Raw genomic sequence first — 17,573 nt, forward strand, 5'->3', positions numbered from 1 at the left:
TGCTGGAACCTCAAATTTTACAATTTATAGAAATGATTTGGATGAAGGGATTTAAGGGATGGATGCCAAATTTGCTGAAGATACAAATATAGGTTGGAAAGTAAGTTGTGAAGATGATATAAAGAAGCTACAAAAAGATACAAGTAGGTTAAGTGAGTGGGTAAAGATCTGGCAAATAGAGTACAATGTGGAAAAATGGAAAATGGAGAGAGATTGCAGAGCTCTGACGTGCAGAGAGATCAGGGTGTCCTGGAGCATGAATCACAAAAGTCTAGCATGCAAGTACAGGAGGTAATTAGGAAATCTAATAGAATAAGTTTAGCACAGGTTAGCACTGCTGCTGCAACAGCATCAGAGACCCAGGTTCTATTTCAGCCTCGTATGTGGCGTTTGCACTTTCTTCCTGTGTCTGCGTAGGTCTCCTGCCACAGTCCAAAGATGTGCAGGTTAGGTGGATTGGCTACGCTAAATTTCCCCCAGAGTGGTTATGGGGATAGGGCCTAGGTAGGGTGCTCGGAGGATCGGTGCAGACTTGCTGGACCAAATGGCTACTTTCTATACTGTAGGGATTCTATGAATATTATCATTTATTAAGAGGGGAATTGAATATAAAAGGAGGGAAGTTATGCTTCAGTTACACAGGGTACTAGTGAGACCACATCTGGAGTACTGTGTACTGTATTGGTCGTCTTTTTAAGGAAAGATGTAAATCACTAGAAGCAGTTCAGAGACGGTTTTCCAGACTAATACCTTGAATGGGTGGTTGTTTTAAGAGAAAGGGTTAGATAGGCTAGGCTGGTGTCTGCTGGAGGTTAGAACAGTAAGAGGCAATTTGATTGAAACATATAGGATCCTGAGGGGTCTGGAAAGGGTGGATGCGAAGAGGATGTTTCCTTTGTGAGAGACTCTAGAACTTGGGGTCACTGTTTAACAATAAGGGGTCTGTCATTTAAAACAGAGTTGAGACAAAACATATTCACTCAGAGGGTAGAATGTCTTTGGAACTCTACTTCTTGGTAAACAAGGAGGGTGATAGGTTATTAGAAGTAAGAGTAAGTGGAATGCAGATGTGAGGTTATCATCAGATCAACCAAGATCTGATTGAGGCAGAGCAGGCTTGAGGGACTGAATGCTCCTTGTTCGTATGTAGGTTTTAGAAAAGGCGAGGACTGGGTGATTTCTAGCAATAAGATTTAGGGCTGTTAGTTCCAGAAAACGCGGCAGGAAATTTGAAAGACATGGCAAGATGGTCCAAAAGCATTCTGCCCACATTATTGCAATACTATTTTTTTCTCCTAATCATTAATCAGTACAAGACATTACATGGATATTTTGCTGGTATTGAAAACAAGTTGACAGCCTAAAAATTCTCAGTTGCCTACCTGCTGCAAATCTAAAGTACTCTTGCTTAAATGTATAAAGTGTAATACAGTGAAGTAAACGTTCTTCCAATTTTTTAGACTAGGCATTCAAAAATCTACTGGGTCAATGCACAGGATTGACCTGTTCAATTTCATGCAAGCTGGAAGGCTTATGCAGAAAGTAAGGAGGCATGGGATAGTGGGAAATTTGGCCAGTTGGATTTCGAACTGGCTAACCGATAGAAGTCAGAGAGTGGTGGTGGATGGCAAATATTCAGCCTGGAGCCCAGTTACCAGTGGCGTACCACAGGGATCAGTTCTGGGTCCTCTGCTGTTTGTGATTTTCATTGATGACTTGGATGAGGGAGTTGAAGGGTGGGTCAGTAAATTTGCAGATGACACAAAGATTGGTGGAGTTGTGGATAGTGAGGAGGGCGGTTGTCGGCTGCAAAGAGACATAGATAGGATGCAGAGCTGGGCTGAGAAGTGGCAGATGGAGTTTAACCCTGACAAGTATGAGGTTGTCCATTTTGGAAGGACAAATAAGAATGCGGAATACAGGGTTAACGGTAGGGTTTTTGGCAATGTAGAGGAGCAGAGAGACCTTGGGGTCTATGTTCATAGATCTTTGAAAGTTGCCACTCAAGTGGATAGAGCTGTGAAGAAGGCCTATGGTGTGCTAGCGTTCATTAGCAGAGGGATTGGATTTAAGAGCCATGAGGTGATGATGCAGCTGTACAAAACCTTGGTAAGGCCACATTTGGAGTACTGTGTGCAGTTCTGGTCACCTCATTTTAGGAAGGTTGTGGAAGCTTTGGAAAAGGTGCAAAGGAGATTTACCAGGATGTTGCCTGGAATGGAGAGTAGGTCTTACGAGGAAAGGTTGAGGGTGCTCGGCCTTTTCTCATTAGAATGGAGAAGGATGAGGGGCGACTTGATAGAGGTTTATAAGATGATCATGGGAATAGATAGAGTAGACAGCCAGAGACTTTTTCCCCGGGTGGAACAAACCATTACAAGGGGACATAAATTTAAGATGAATGGTGGAAGATATAGGGGGGGATGTCAGAGGTAGGTTCTTTACCCAGAGAGTAGTGGGGGCATGGAATGCACTGCCTGTGGAAGTAGTTGAGTCGGAAACATTAGGGACCTTCAAGCGGCTATTAGATAGGTACATGGATTACTGTAGAATAATGGAGTGTAGGTTAATATGTTCTTAAGGGCAGCACGGTAGCATTGTGGATAGCACAATTGCTTCACAGCTCCAGGGTCCCAGGTTCGATTTCGGCTTGGGTCACTGTCTGTGCGGAGTCTGCACATCCTCCCAGTGTGCGTGTGGGTTTCCTCTGGGTGCTCCGGTTTCCTCCCACAGTCCAAAGATGTGGAGGTTGGGTGGATTGGCCATGATAAATTGCCCTTAGTGTCCAAAATTCTATGATCTATGATTAACCTAGGACAAAAGTTTGGCACAACATTGTGGGCCGAAGGGCCTGTTCTGTGCTGTATTTTTCTATGTTCTATGAAGCGACCAGAACACCTAAATTTCACACATGATTCTCATCCAAAGCTGAACAAAATAATTTATTCAATACGAAGGTGTCTGAAATTAACATCTATAATTTAACTTAAAATTTAGTTTTACAACTTTACATATAACTACTTACTACAGTGACTACACTTAGAATCAAAGTACTTCATTGATTGTAAATTACTTTGCAAAGTCCAGTGGTCATGAAAAGTGCGATACAGACGAATGCCTTTCTTTTCTTTTTAAAATACAGAATTTGATTCTCGGCTTGACCAGCCCACATTTCTGGAGATGAAAGTATGTAGAAGCAGAATAATGTGGCATTCTATCTGGGTCTATTTATTCTCTAAATATATGGTTTTGAATTGACTATGACATTGTATTCTATACGTCAATAGCCTGCTCATTGCATGTTTTAATTGAAAAGAATGAAGGAGGGTGAAGTAAAAGAAAAAATGTTCTCTCAAACTAGAGAAACCTTTGATTCAAGTTCTTTTTGTATTTACTTCCTTTCTCTTGCAGGCTTCACTGGCAATTTCCTATTCTTTCTGGCTGGCTAGGCCTGAATGCCTGCTGGCTTGTTAATCATTGCTGTGTGAAGGCCTCAAGGCTTGACCTCCATTTGAATAGCTATGCATTTCAGCAGTTTCACACCCACTGAAAGCTCGTCAATCCTCAGCAACAATGGAACCATAATTAAAGTGTGCTAGTTTCTCTTTCACCAGGTGCAGGACCCAATGGGCCTCTGCTTTATTTAATTAGAATTATCTGCATTGGAGTAGAAAACCTCAGCATTCTGTCATGACTGGTCATTCAAATATAAACATAAACCTCTCTAAATACTAAAAATGCTTCAGCAAAGAAGTTCTGCCTGACATCTTCCTACAAGCAGTTCTAGGTAATAGAATCTTTTACTTCCAGCTATGGGCTGAGAGGAGAGGTGGTGCCTGTATGGGCCCTTTCTAAATTCCTTTCCAATGACAAACTCATGACTAAAGACAAGATTTGCCTAACTAAAAACTAAAGTAGGTCTTTAAAATACAACATTAGTTTTTAAGATACAAACAATTAAACACTTCCTGCCCCCAGCAAATAATAAAAATAAACACTTATTTATTCTTTAAATTTAATGACGGACCTGCCAATTTTTAGACCATGAATATTTCAAGCATATTTCAGAAAACTAAATGTCATATTTACATTGCATATTAGTTTCCAGCTATAAATAGATATTGTGCAAATTTTTATTACATTTAATGATCTTTGCATTTTCAGAATTAAGGATAGGAACAGTTGGATTCCTGATATTTTGTATTTCTGAATTTCAGCAAAACACCCAAAATTTTCCAAATCATGGAGGCTATCCAAAACTAATTGTAAGGCATGACATTCATAAGTTCAGGAATGGTCAAAGATATTGTCCAAACATTGAAAGTCAGTTGTAAAGTTGACAAAGTAACAAGCACTGGTAGTGAAGGATAAACAATAAAAGGAAATGCCGACATATTTAGAGACTGATGCACTTTCGTAGCAAGTTTTAGTAAATATTAGTGTTTTTAAAAGTCCATTCTCCCAGTGATGTATATGCACAACATTGATAAATTCTGTTACAATATTGATCCTTTCCTTCTTCTAAATAAATTATATTTTAAGATTTCAGGATTAGCACAGCATTTAATATTTGCAGACACTTAAATACCTTACAGTGAACCTATCCTTAAAATGGTTTGAAAGTACTTGTTCCGATTCTCAAAAAGGCTCTCCTGAAGAACAAAGTGCAATTGAAATATATCAGAACAGCAAGCAGCACAGTCAGAGCATTGCGGCATCTCTTTTGCACGAGATACACTTTACAGGTCAATCTCACACCAGCAAAGGTCACTAGTACAGACCAATACTGGTCACTTAGAAAAAGATATGCAAAGCCGGGTGGGAGAATAGCGGGAGGGCCTCCCGACATTTTTCACGCCCGAACCACGCCACGAACGCCAGCGAGCGGCGATTCTCCAAGGCCGATGGGCCGAGCGGCCGGGCCTTCACGCCCGTTTCAACACGGCAGCAAACACACTGCTCGCTGCCGTCGTGAAACGGGCACCAGATGCCCATTTGGGGCATCTAGAGGCCAGATTGGCACAGGAGCACCATGACTGTGCTCGGGAGGGGACAGGCCCGCGATCGGTGCCCACTGATCGTCGGGCCAGCGTCCAAAACAGACGCACTCTTTCCCCTCCGCCGCCCAGCAAGATCAAGCCGCCACGTCTTGCCGGGCGGCTGAGGAGAAAGATGCCATCTGCGCATGCGCGGGCCTTGATGACCGTCGTCAAGGCCGCGCCGCCGTGACGCACCTGGCCGCACTCCTAGTCCCGCCCGGGGGGGGGGGGGGGGGTGGGGAATCGGCCCCGAAAGTGGCCGTGAAGGCTGCCATGGGTCACGGCCTGTCCCACGGCAGCCTTTACGTTTCTCCGCATTTGCGGAGAATCTCGCCCATAGTTTCGGGTGCAAAGGTCCTTCCTAATCATTCTCTTATTTCCCCTTTTTTTGCCGTAATCATTTTAATCCATGGATGCTTAATGGACAAGTATCTTTAAGTCAAGCAGAGAGAATGAGGAATTCAAAAAGTTGCAACAGAGTGTATGGTGTTGGTTTCCAAGCAACAAAACAGACTTTGTGGCACCCAAGAGATAGTGTGGGACTTGTTTGATCAGTTGGCTGATAATGAATTGGCCATCAAGGCCATATTTTGCCCACTAACAGGTGGTGATTGGATTCTGCCGGAGTAGGATGATATCCAGAGACCGAAGGAAAGCAGTGTTGGGTTCTGGACGCTCAAGAAAAAAGGAACTGTGAGTGCTTGCTCCCTCTGTTTTCGCTCTCTCTCTCTTCAGAAAAGCTGTTGAGCTACTGTATTTCTGAACCTACTCTGATGGCGGAGAATTCAGGACAAGGCGGGGGCGGGATTGACGCCGGCCCCAGGCGATTCTCCGACCCGGCGGGGGGGGGGGGGGGGGGGGGGGTCAGAGAATTCCGCCCAAGGTTTGTAGCAATATGCCAGGATAGCTCTGGAAGCTGCCAAGATTTTTCTTCAGGTGAACGACTCGTTTTTGGTTTATTTACAAAAGTTTCAAAAAGCCAAGCTAATTGAATTGACAGGGGAATTAAAAATAGAGGTGCCAGCTAAAGCTAGGATGGCAGAGATACATGATACATTGAATTGGATACTTGAGAGCCCAAGTAGTGTAGCATGAAAGACATTTTCTGGTGTGGAAATTGAGATGTGAAGAATCCAGTTGCCCTTTGAGCATGAGAAGAAATTAAAAAAAGAATAGAGTAAGAAATGGAAATGCCGCAAAAAAAAAAAAGATGCAGCAAAAAGAAAAAGCTTTTCAAATGGAAATTGAAATGGAATTAGGGAGAGAGAAAAAAATCAAAGAGACAGAAAAAAGCGAGAGAAAGAGAGAGAGAGAGAGAGAGAAATAATTTGAATGGGTTACGCAGAACAATTTTGATAGATGGGTACAAGCATTGGGAGCTGCAACTACCTAGGAGGTTCGGAGAGAGGATCCCAAAGCACACACTGTTGTACATGTTACATCGCCAGATAAGGCAAGATTGCAGATATCCAAGGATGGCTGATGGGCACAGGAAAAGTAGCAAGAGGTGGTGAAGTGAAAGTGGGAGGAGGAGCTGGGCACTGGCATTGGTAAGACCGCACCTGGAGTATTGTGCACAGTTTTGATCCCCTTATTTGAGGAAAGATGTAGTGACATTGGAGGCAGTTCAGAGGAGGTTCACTGGATCGACTGAGTTATGGGGTTTGTCCTAGGAGGAGAGATTGAACAGTTTAGGCCTATACTCTCGAGTTCAGAAGAATGAGGGGAGATCTAATTGAGGTATACAAGATGCTTAAAGGTATGGATGAAGTAGATGTTGAGCTGATGCGTCCCCCTGTGGGACATTCTAAAATGAGAGGTCATAATTTTAGAACAAGATTTAGCAAATTTAAAACAGATTTGAGCAAAATCTACTTCTCCCAAAGGGTTGTGAATCTTTGGAATTCACTACCCCAGAGTACAGTGGACGCAGAGACAGTGAGTAAATTTAAAGTGGAGTTAGACAGACTTTTAATTGGTAATGGGTTGAAGGGTTATGGAGAACAGGGAGGACGGTGGATTTGAGGCCAGGATGGGATCAGCCATGATCACATGGAAGGCGTTAGGCTCAGGAGGCTAAATTGCTTACTCCCATTCCTTGGTCATGTGTTCTATGGAGATGATCTGGCTGATTGGCAATCCAGCTTTTGGTTTATAACATTGTAGGCAGCAGGTGTGGAAGATATCAGCCATGATAGAATGGCAGAGCAGACTCGATGGGCTGAATGGGTAATTCTGCTCCTATATCTTATGAACATGGAGGTGGGATTAGGGTGGAGTAGAGTGAGATTATGCACCGGGTCAATGCTACATCGCCCTGTGTCAAGATGAGCTTGGTGCAGTTCAAGGTGGTGCATAGGACAGAAATGATACGAGCATGGTTGAGTGGGTTCTTTGCAGAGGTAGAGAATATGGAGGGGAGACCAGCAAATCATGTCCACATGTTTTGTGCATGTGCCCAATTGATTTGTTTCTGGGGCCTGATATTTGAAACTCTAAAAGACATTGTGGGGGTGGAGATATCGCGGGGCCCTCTGGTGGCTATCTTTAGAGTGTCGGATTTGCGGGAGCTGTTGGAGGGGAAGGAGGCCTGCATAATGGCTTTTTCCACACTGATCGTCTGGTGGCAAATTCTACTGAGTGGAGGTCAGTAGAGCCACCGAGGGTGTTGGCATGGTGAGGATGGTTTGGGGGGGGGGGGGGGGGGGGGGAATGTTGCATTCCTTAAACCGGAGAAGATTAAATTTGCCCTTCAGGGCTTGGGGATTCTGGGCAAGATTGAGGTGGTTTATGTTCCTGTTTGAGAACCTGTTCATTGCCAGGAGGGAGGGGAGGGATGTTAAGTGGAGAAAAAGGGGAGAAATGTCAAATTATGGGGATATGTTTTTGATCGATTATGGATTTATGTTTATGTATGCCCTGGTTTAAATAGAAAAAGCCCATGCTGAAGAACAAGGGTTATAACCACTAGACAAGCAACAATAATGCCTGCAAATTATGAATCTATCCATAAATTTAAACCTTTGTTCCATCACCCCCATGATTTTGAATAGGAAGAAGTGGGAGAGTGAAAACAAGGCAGATAGCCAAGGTAAATAATGGATAGCCGAGATCTCCTCAGACCAGAAAGAAAGGTACTGAGAGTGAGGGTGACACTCAAAGGCCCACGGGTTACCATGTGGGACACATTAATTCAGCATGTTGGAAGTTGCAAGGAAAGCCCATTAAACTGGTTGGAATTCATAAGGAAGATTCTGAAAAGGGAACAAAATTGGAGAATACTACAGGGCAGGCTGCAGCTCTAACTGGACTTTGGAGGGAAAACCAAATCCTTTTCCAGTCTCCAGAGAGTTCAATGAAAGCTAAGGTATTAGTGAAGGGGACAGGTGGAGATGATGTCTCAGTTCCATTGTATATAAAGTACAATTGAAGAGTTATTTAGTGTCAGGTCCAGTAGCGGTGGGAGTGGTTAAGGAGTTATCAGTGGATGGAATAGACTTACCTTTGGGGAACGATTTAGTAGGAGTGAAGGTTATAGCTTCACCCATGATTGTAGAATCTGAGGGAAGTACTGTGGATAGCGTATGAGATTCCAATGGCAGGACAGGTGGGAATTAGCAAAACTCACTGGGCATTAAATGACTCAAAGAAAGAAATGTTGGACGGCATTAATCTCACATCAAATGACCACGGTACTGAATGAGATTCTGCTGATACTGATTAATTATCTCTCCGAGAATGATTCCACACACATTTGTCAAAGATATAATCTAGTGGAAAACCAGATTCTGAGAACTCCAAGACTGACGGTGATCTTTAGAAAGAAGAGTCAGAATCGAATAGTAATGATAATGAAGATTCAGACGAGAGTTTTGAATTCAATTTGGGTTCGGATTATGAAGAAATGATAACTGCTACAGAATAGACAGGTCACTAACTGACTTTGAACAGATGGCAAGTAATTCTTCCAAAGTTAGGAAAGATGACAGCAAATCGGAAGTAAACTGGACCTTTCTGAAAGTAATTTGTTACAGCCTCTTGTAGTTACAACCTCTTGTAATTGCGATTTACTTCAAGTGCAAATAGTTAACAGAGCATGTCTGTTTTGAAGGAAAGCATGACATCAGCTATTCAGGATGAGGACAGCTGGGCGTCAAACAAATGGCTGATTTACCCACAATGCCTCTAAGGTAAAGGAAGCAAATAGAAAAGGAGATGAAATAATTCATTATCAATTCCTTTTGAAAATAAGAAAGGTGGATGAAGAACCATTCCGTGATTCTGTAGCCAAATCTGTTTCAACAAAAAACAGAAAGCTCATGAAACCACCAACATGCTATCCTCCGATTCTGATAATTATATGAAAAGTAGTTGCCGGCCACCACCATTAAAGGAATAATGTCTCGTCAATTCAACACACCCACTACGGACATTCCTAGCTACAGGTTTCACCTTAGTATAATCTGAAAGTAGAGAAGAAAAGTTGAAATCTGGAAAGCACAAATTGTACAAGTCCATGACTAAATGGAGATAAAAAGCGGTGATTACTACAAAGACTCCAACGAAGATGCAAAAGTTGTCAAACAACGAATAGTGCATATAAAGCCAACAAACTCTGCAAAGATTGAATCCTCAGATTTACTTGTCACTGAAAGTAACCATGTAAAAGAAAAGAGAGAATGTAAATCTGGAGGGATTGAAAAGTGTTTATTGATTATAAATGAACCAAATATTTCCTTTAGGGTTGACAATACTGCTTGCCATTTGGCTGCAGAAGATCCTCGAAATTGGACAATCGGAAAAGACTGACTGCATGACCCGAGAGATAGGAGACAAATGCAGAAGAAACTCATTCAGGAGATCCTCTCCAATTTGGACAGTCAGAAACCTGACAAAGGGAAGTCTTTGACTTTGAAGAAGTGTGAAAACAAGGCGCTGTTTGAAGACATCAGAGGGGGGGTCTAAAACCAAAGATGCAAACCTATCAGCAGATGAAGAACAAAGGAAAGGTCTAATAAAGATACTGAAAGAATTTAGACAGAGTTGTAGGGAAACACCAGGGTCCACTCCATTAACTAGTCACGATGTAGACACAGGAAACTTTAAACCAATAAAGTTACATCCGTCTTGACTAAAGCCATGGAGACTGGCTCAGTTAGAGACTGAAATGCAGTGCATGTTGGATATGTTGTAGAATAAGCACACCGGACACCAAGTAGAGTATCCAATTTAAAAATCAGGTACCAGGAATACAGATTAAGTTCATAATTAAGTTTTTAAGCAAATATTTAACAAGTTTCTTCGAACCAAAAGCACAGTCTCAAAACACTGTTAATTTTTTGTTTCTCCCCAGTTAATAAAATCCCAAATGATAGCTTCTCATGATAGTACTAATCAGGAGCTATAGTGTATAATCTATGTATGTGGAAGGTGCATGAGCAATTGAATTCAGGCATCTAATTCACTGGGATAAACACATGAATTTATGGTATCCTCATTATTTTCCTACTTGCTCACACTATATAGCACATATTGCAATCTCCGGTTAGCCAAAGGGCTTTTCAGCTTATGGAGTATTTTTGAACTTCTGAGCATTCGGGATCTGAACTGCTCTGTCGGGGCCAAATAAGTAGTCACCAGGTTTGCTTATCGTAGCAAGAGGAAAATGCAAGTTATCATTCTTTCTTCTTCTTGAGACCATAAGACATGGAAGCAGAAGTAGGGCATCTGACCCACTGAGTCTACTCTGCCATTCAATGAGATAATGAATGACTCGATATGAAAATCCTCAACTCACTTTCCTGCCTTATCCCAACTGGTGTTTCTTTTACCGATTAAAAATCAGTCTATCTTAGCCTTGAACATATTTAACACGGCCCCGCATCTATGGTAAAGAATTCCACTGGGGGGGGGGGGGGGGGGGGGGGGAGAGAGTGATGTGAGCACACGAGCAATTGGGTTTTTGTGAGCTCAGATTCATATTCCCGTACTGGCCTCACCGAACAGGCGCCGGAATATGGCATCTAGGGGCTTTTCACAGTAACTTAATTGAAGCCTACTTGTGACAATAAGTGATTATTATATTTTAATTCCAGTGCACATTTTATATTTGCCTCTTCTTGGACTATGTCCTGGAAGTGTTTGGTAAGTGTCTTTACAAGAAAGACCACAAATTAAATATAAAATGTTAAAATCCTTGTTTGTTCATGGCGGTTGGATTGGGGCCTTGATACGGTGGCACAGTTGCTGCTGAGCGAAATTTCGCCTCGGCGGTGCTATGTGCATCGGATGATGACTGCCAACGGAGATAGAACATAGAACAGTACAGCACAGAACAGGCCCTTCGGCCCTCAATGTTGTGCCGAGCCATGATCACCCTACTCAAACCCACGTATCCACCCTATACCCGTAACCCCCCCCTTAACCTTACTTTTATTAGGACTCTACGGGCAATTTAGCATGGCCAATCCACCTAACCCGCACATCTTTGGACTGTGGGAGGAAACCGGAGCACCCGGAGGAAACCCACGCACACAGGGGGAGGACGTGCAGACTCCACACAGACAGTGAAGATGTTGTCTTTACTGAAAATCCCAGCTCAGCGGTGCATGTACTTCTATGGAGGTGCACAGGCAGATTCTTTACGAGAGCACCGTCCCTGCTGGGGGCCACCTCCTGTTGGAGTTGCTGTTACATGGCTTGTCATCCAGCCTGAAGGGTTTGGGAGAAGGAGAGCAACCGGTGTATACCCCTGGGCCCGTCGCCTGACGAGGTGGTGTAGGAGATCACAAGTGGGTGCAAGGATTCGTTGCCATGTTTCCATGATCTTGATCAGGAAGCTGGGTGGATCAGATTCAATGGAGCACAATGTATCCTGTATTCGAGGCCAGGGGTCAGTCTGGCCCACTAATCACTGGTCCTGTATTGTCCTGTTCCTGCTGTTCGTTGTGAGGGGCTGGATTTGACTGAACCCATCGTGTCTTTCCCTGGATAGGGTCTGGACTGCACACTGCCCGAGTGTTAGCGAGATGGCATCGCAGAAGGAATGATAGTTTCCCTACAGTGCAAGAGACAATTCGGCCATCAGATCTGCACCGACCCTCTGCACGAGCACTCTACCAAAGTCCATTCCCCCATCCTATCCCATAACCCCACCTAACCTGCACATCCCTGGACAAAAGGGCAATTTTATCATAGCAATCCACTTAACCTGCGTATCTTTGGACTGTGGGAGAAAACCGGAGCACCCAGGGGAAACCCACGCAGACACAGGAGAAAGTGCCAACTCCAAGCATTACCGGAGGTTGGAATGGAACCTCGGTCCCTGGTGCTGTGTCAGGAGTGCTAACCACTGTGCCACCTGGACAATGTCTCATGCTTCAATCGTCGGAATCCTGGAGAATGCTTATAGATTCTGCTTTATTCTTGGCTTTTACTTTCTTTGTGTGACCGTGAAGATTCTTTATCATGAGGACTACCCTGCAGCTCTTCTGGTATCCTGAATATTACTCCCAGTTGATCATGTAGTTGTTTTCTTCATGCTCTCTTTTCCCTACAGGGAAGTGTGAAATATGGGTGTAATGGCCTGTACTGTTGGTTACACTAATATTGCAAATGGGATTAGTGGACAGTTTCACTACGAATTGTAACTATGCTGCCACTCCTCATTGTAACTGTGCCATATAGTATCTTCAGTCATCATAGTTCCAGATGACCAAAAGCTGCTTTTCCAAGGGGGGAGAACAGAATGGTTTCGATGTAATCTGAAGATTACCACCCCTCAGGCAAGGGGCAAGGTTGAGAAGACAGGTCTTCATGAATAACCTCAGCCGGTACGAGAATCGAGCCGACACTGTTGGCCTCACTCTGCATCAGCTGTCCAGCCAACTGAGCTAAACTGGCTCCATGTGTTTTATAATCCTTGTTATTGGGAGTAGGGAGTGTTCTTATTTATCACCCAGTCTTGTTTAAAAGGAAGAGGGGTGGAGCTGGAGGCAGGGAGAGTGTTAGAAGTTGAGAGTGTTACAGTGATAGAAGTATTCCTGTAACAGCCTCCCCGAACAAGCGTCGGAATGTGGCGACTAGGGGCTTTTCACAGTAACTTCATTTGAAGCCTACTTGTGACAATAAGCGATTTTCATTTCATTTTTTCATTTCAAGTTTGGGGCTGGTATAATTAGTTTGGTTCTCGCTGATGGAGGATCATCCCCCCAATTAGAGCTAATCAGTTTTGGGTTTTTCTTTAGATTTGAATTTAAGCTGGGTCTGTTATTATAGTGGGCTGAAGTGGGATTGGAATTAGTGACTTGAGGATTGGGGATGAGAGTGATCCTAGATATCCTTTATATGATGGTGGTTACCGTCAGATGGTTGGGTGTCCCCTCCCTGGGGTTTATTTTTTTCTTTCATCTGGGCAAGCATTACCCTGCTCCTGGTTCTGGTCTGGCCCGGTGGAATGGGTGGGGATCTCAGGAGGCGGGTGAAAGAGGGTCTGCCCTCCCTCCCAGGGCACCCTGTTGATGGATGTCTTGACGGTTCTTCTACCTGGACTGGGATTATCCCCTGGCTAACATGAGGATAATTATCTTTTCTCTCCTTTTGACTGGGGGTAGTGCATTGCCCTGAATGGGGTGGGTGCAGACTCGGCAGGGTGAGAGTTTTGGGGTAGTGTGGACGTTCTTGGGGATATAATTTCCTGAGTTTTCTTTTTGGATGGTGCTGACCCAGGCCCGGCGCCATGACTATATTGTCCCCGAGGATCGAATGTGCCCCTGTCATGGGAGCCTGTGGGAGGGGCCCCAGAGAGACTGGGTTGGTCCACGAGTGCCTAGAGATTTGGTGATGGGCTGAGCGCTGTACTTCTTAAATATCTGTTTTTTCTTTTCCTCTGGGGTGGGATTCCCCTCTTATTGACTGCTGACTGGCTCTCTTCCTCATTGGTGTGTCTCAGGTGGCCTCAGGATACCGATTCCCTGTTCAGTTTTTTGCCGCATTTTTTTGTGCTTGGTACTGTAATTTTGTCATAACAATTTCTAAAAATCTGCAAATTCTAATAAATTTACTTTTATCCTCAGAGAAAAAATTCCTCCTTATCGATCTTAAAGACGACCCCTTACTCAGATAATGCCCTCTGGTCCTAGACTCTCTGACAGGGTAAAACATCCTCGTAACATCTATCCTATCCAGCCCCCAAAGAATCCTCTGCATCGGAATATGGTCGCCTCTCATTCTTCAGAACTCCAATGAGTATAAGCCAAACCTACTCAACCTCTTCTCTTAAGAAAATTTCTCCATACCTGGGATTAACCTCGTAAACATTCTCTGGACTGCCTCCAATGCCAGTACATCTTTCCCAAGATAAGGAGACTAAAACTGTTCATCATGTTCCAGGAGTGGTCTAACTAGTGACTTGTATAGTTCTAGAATTTTGCATAGTTTTAGGAGGACTTCCCTATTTTCTTTGTCTCCATCCCTCAATCTTCCTTCAAACACCCCCTTTTAGCAGGTTCTCGTACCATATAATATGGCCAATCCAACCTTACTGCCTTTTCTTGACATTTATTAATGATCTCCTCCCCCACCATCCTGAGAACTTCACCGATTTTGTTCTCTCTAACGGACCCACTCCATCCTTCTCAAGAACCACATTTCACAACTTTAGTCTTTAGATGTCTGCTGTTCAAGAGCCACATTTCAGCCCATCCAGGGCCAAAAATCTCAGTTCTGATCATTAAGATCTCTAGTCATTCCTATGCTAAGTAATCCTTTATTTTTGGAGAGTACATTTTTGGCCATTGCTATTCTAGCCAATTCCTCTTCTGAAAGATTCTTCTCAGGTACTTTATGAAACCTGTTCCAGCTGCTGATCATTTATCTTAACCTCTGCTTTCACATCATTATTTCTTCCAATCGTCATAACTTTAACCTGTTGTGTTATGTACTCTGGGATAACACAGGCTGCAACTGGATGCAGCTTTAACCAAAAGATACTCCAGACCTTTAAGTTAGTTCAATCCGATTTATTGAACCAGTAGCACAGTTAGCAGTTCTCTATGAGTTCGACTCTCTGCTAACCCAAGTGTGGTTACTCTGTCTGACTGAACCAGACTAGCTCTTAGCCACATGCCAGAGGTGTGATACTGTAAATATACCCTGTCTCACTCTGTAGATGTTCATCAGTGGAAAGAGCGGAGTGTGAGCGCATCGTGCCTTTTATAGTGAGATACCACCCCCGAGTGTCCTGCCTGCTCATCGGTCATGTCGTTCTCAGTGTTCATTAGCTGCCTGTCTGTATAACATTATCTGCATATCATGACAACCTTTCTTACATCATTCTGTAAACTTTCACCACTTCATTCATTCTAATCATTCGTCTACTGGGTTAGCTACTAGGACCTGCTCATCTACAAATCCCATTACCTTCCCCAACTGGGCTCCTATTTGGACACCTTTTGGTACTTCATCTGATTTTTTTTTTTTTAAATCATGGCTTCTGCATAACTGTTAAAGGCAATAGTAATAGCTGTTGAGCTGCTCACAGAAAAATACTTTTCACTGTACCTCGGTACACGTGACAATAAACAAATCCAACAGCCTTCTCTCATTCCTTGTCCACGAGCACCAAGTTCAGTTCCTTCAAATAGCGTCCTAATGGTAGCTTCATTCTTTTATCTCCAACCAATTCTGATCACCTCGAGCACTTTCAACAGCTTTTGCCAATCCCAGTTGAAAGTTTTCACATCATTCACAAAGTGCACTGTTGTAATGTAGGAAACATAGCAACTAACTTGCACAAAGTCCTACAAACAGCAATATGGCGACCAGATAATTTTAGTTGGAGTAAATATCGGCTGACACGCCAATGGGAACCTCCTGCTCTACTTTGAGTAATTACATAGATTACATAGAATTTACAGTGCAGGAGGCCATTCGCCCCATCGCATCTGCACCGGCTATTGGAAAGAGCACCCTACCTCAGCCCACACCTCCACCCTATCCCCGTAACCCAGTAATCCCACTTAACCTTTTTGGACACTAACCCCACCTAACCTTTTTGGACACTAAGAGCAATTTAGCATGGCCAATCCATCTAACCTGCACATCTTTGGACTGTGGGAGGAAACCGGAGCACCCGGAGGAAACCCACGCAGACACAGGGAGAACGTGCAGACTCCGCACAGACAGTGACCCTAGCCGGGAAATCAAACCTGGGACCCTGGAGCTGTGAAGCACTCGAGCTAACATGCCACCCATGTATTCAGGTATTTTGCATCCCTTAAAGGGAGGACAGAACCTCATTTTATCATATATGACACTGCAGTATTGCCTCAATGCTGTACTAAGAATGCCAGTCTGGATTTGCGCTCAAATCTTTGGAGTGGGACTTGAACATTCAACCTATTGAATAAAGAGTCAGAAGTGCTATCATGGAACCAATGTTGACATCCAAATAAAACTAATGCTACAGGTTGACAAAAAGACTGCCACCTTCATGTTGCCAACCTGCTCCCTCCCACTTCATCCAATCTTGAATGAAAATCTTTGAAGATCTGTTAATATTTGTTTACACCGACATTTCTCTTATCCGAAATATCGATAAAAATATTTCCACTTGTTTCGATTTACTCTTTCAATCAAGTAATGTATTATCTCCTCCTTTTCTACATCTGGAAACCGATTGAAGCCAGCTTTAAACTGGTCAAAAGAACAATCCGACTTTTCTGCAAACAATTTTTCTGTTGTAGGTACAGTGTCTCAAAAACAGGAACATCGGCACCAAGTCAGTGTCAGATTTCGGATCTTGCCAGTTTTTAGGGGGGCAGTGCAAAAAAGAGGAATCAGAACTTTAATTCAATTAATAGGAGACACATGAAAGCAAGTAAATAAGTTTATTATTCTCTTTAAAACTTTAATTAAAAAAGTGAAGGAACTGGAAAAAAAATAAAACAAGGCAAGTAAAGATGACTCACAGGCTGTGCTGAATTTAAAGTATTGGTATGCTACTGAAGCGACTAGAGAACCGCAACTTCCCGTACGTGTGGAAATACAACCCCTCAGTTAAAAGGGCAGTTTAGTCAGGTCAGGTTGGATCAAGGGTTGCTCAAATGACTCGGAATATGGGATAAAACTGGCACATGAAGCAATAAGTAGTCAAGTGTGCCACAGCACCAATGCACCAAAGGTACCTTATTCATTGAAACAATTAAAATTGATGCATGGCATCTTCTAAAGTGTCCGGCTTTCATACAACCTTGATAGCCAGATTGGAGATGCTGTACTTTTATTATGATCATTGAAATTTAAACCAAAGTGTGAATCTGGGAGCATTGACCGTATATGTGGAAATAGATTGGGCACTATATACTGGCACACATACACAAGCTGACTAAATGTTAGCTGCCCAAAGATGCAAAAAATACCATTAGTTTTTCTTTTCCCAGACACATTTCAAAGAAATAATACACATTTCAAATTCAACACGCAAGATCTCAAACACATAGCACCGGGTCCTTGCAATTTTATGCATGGTCTGCA

General features: G+C 43.2%; 1 protein-coding gene across 2 annotated transcripts in view; it reads right to left on the reverse strand.

The window, feature by feature from the left end:
• The window catches only part of lrig1 (leucine-rich repeats and immunoglobulin-like domains 1), a 155,102-nt gene that overhangs the window by 33,041 nt on the left and 104,488 nt on the right, over positions 1-17,573 (reverse strand). The gene's annotated exons all lie outside the window — the stretch shown is intronic.

Source organism: Scyliorhinus canicula, chromosome 11 (assembly GCF_902713615.1).
Source record: "Scyliorhinus canicula chromosome 11, sScyCan1.1, whole genome shotgun sequence".
In the NCBI taxonomy this organism is placed as follows: Eukaryota; Metazoa; Chordata; class Chondrichthyes; order Carcharhiniformes; family Scyliorhinidae; genus Scyliorhinus; species Scyliorhinus canicula.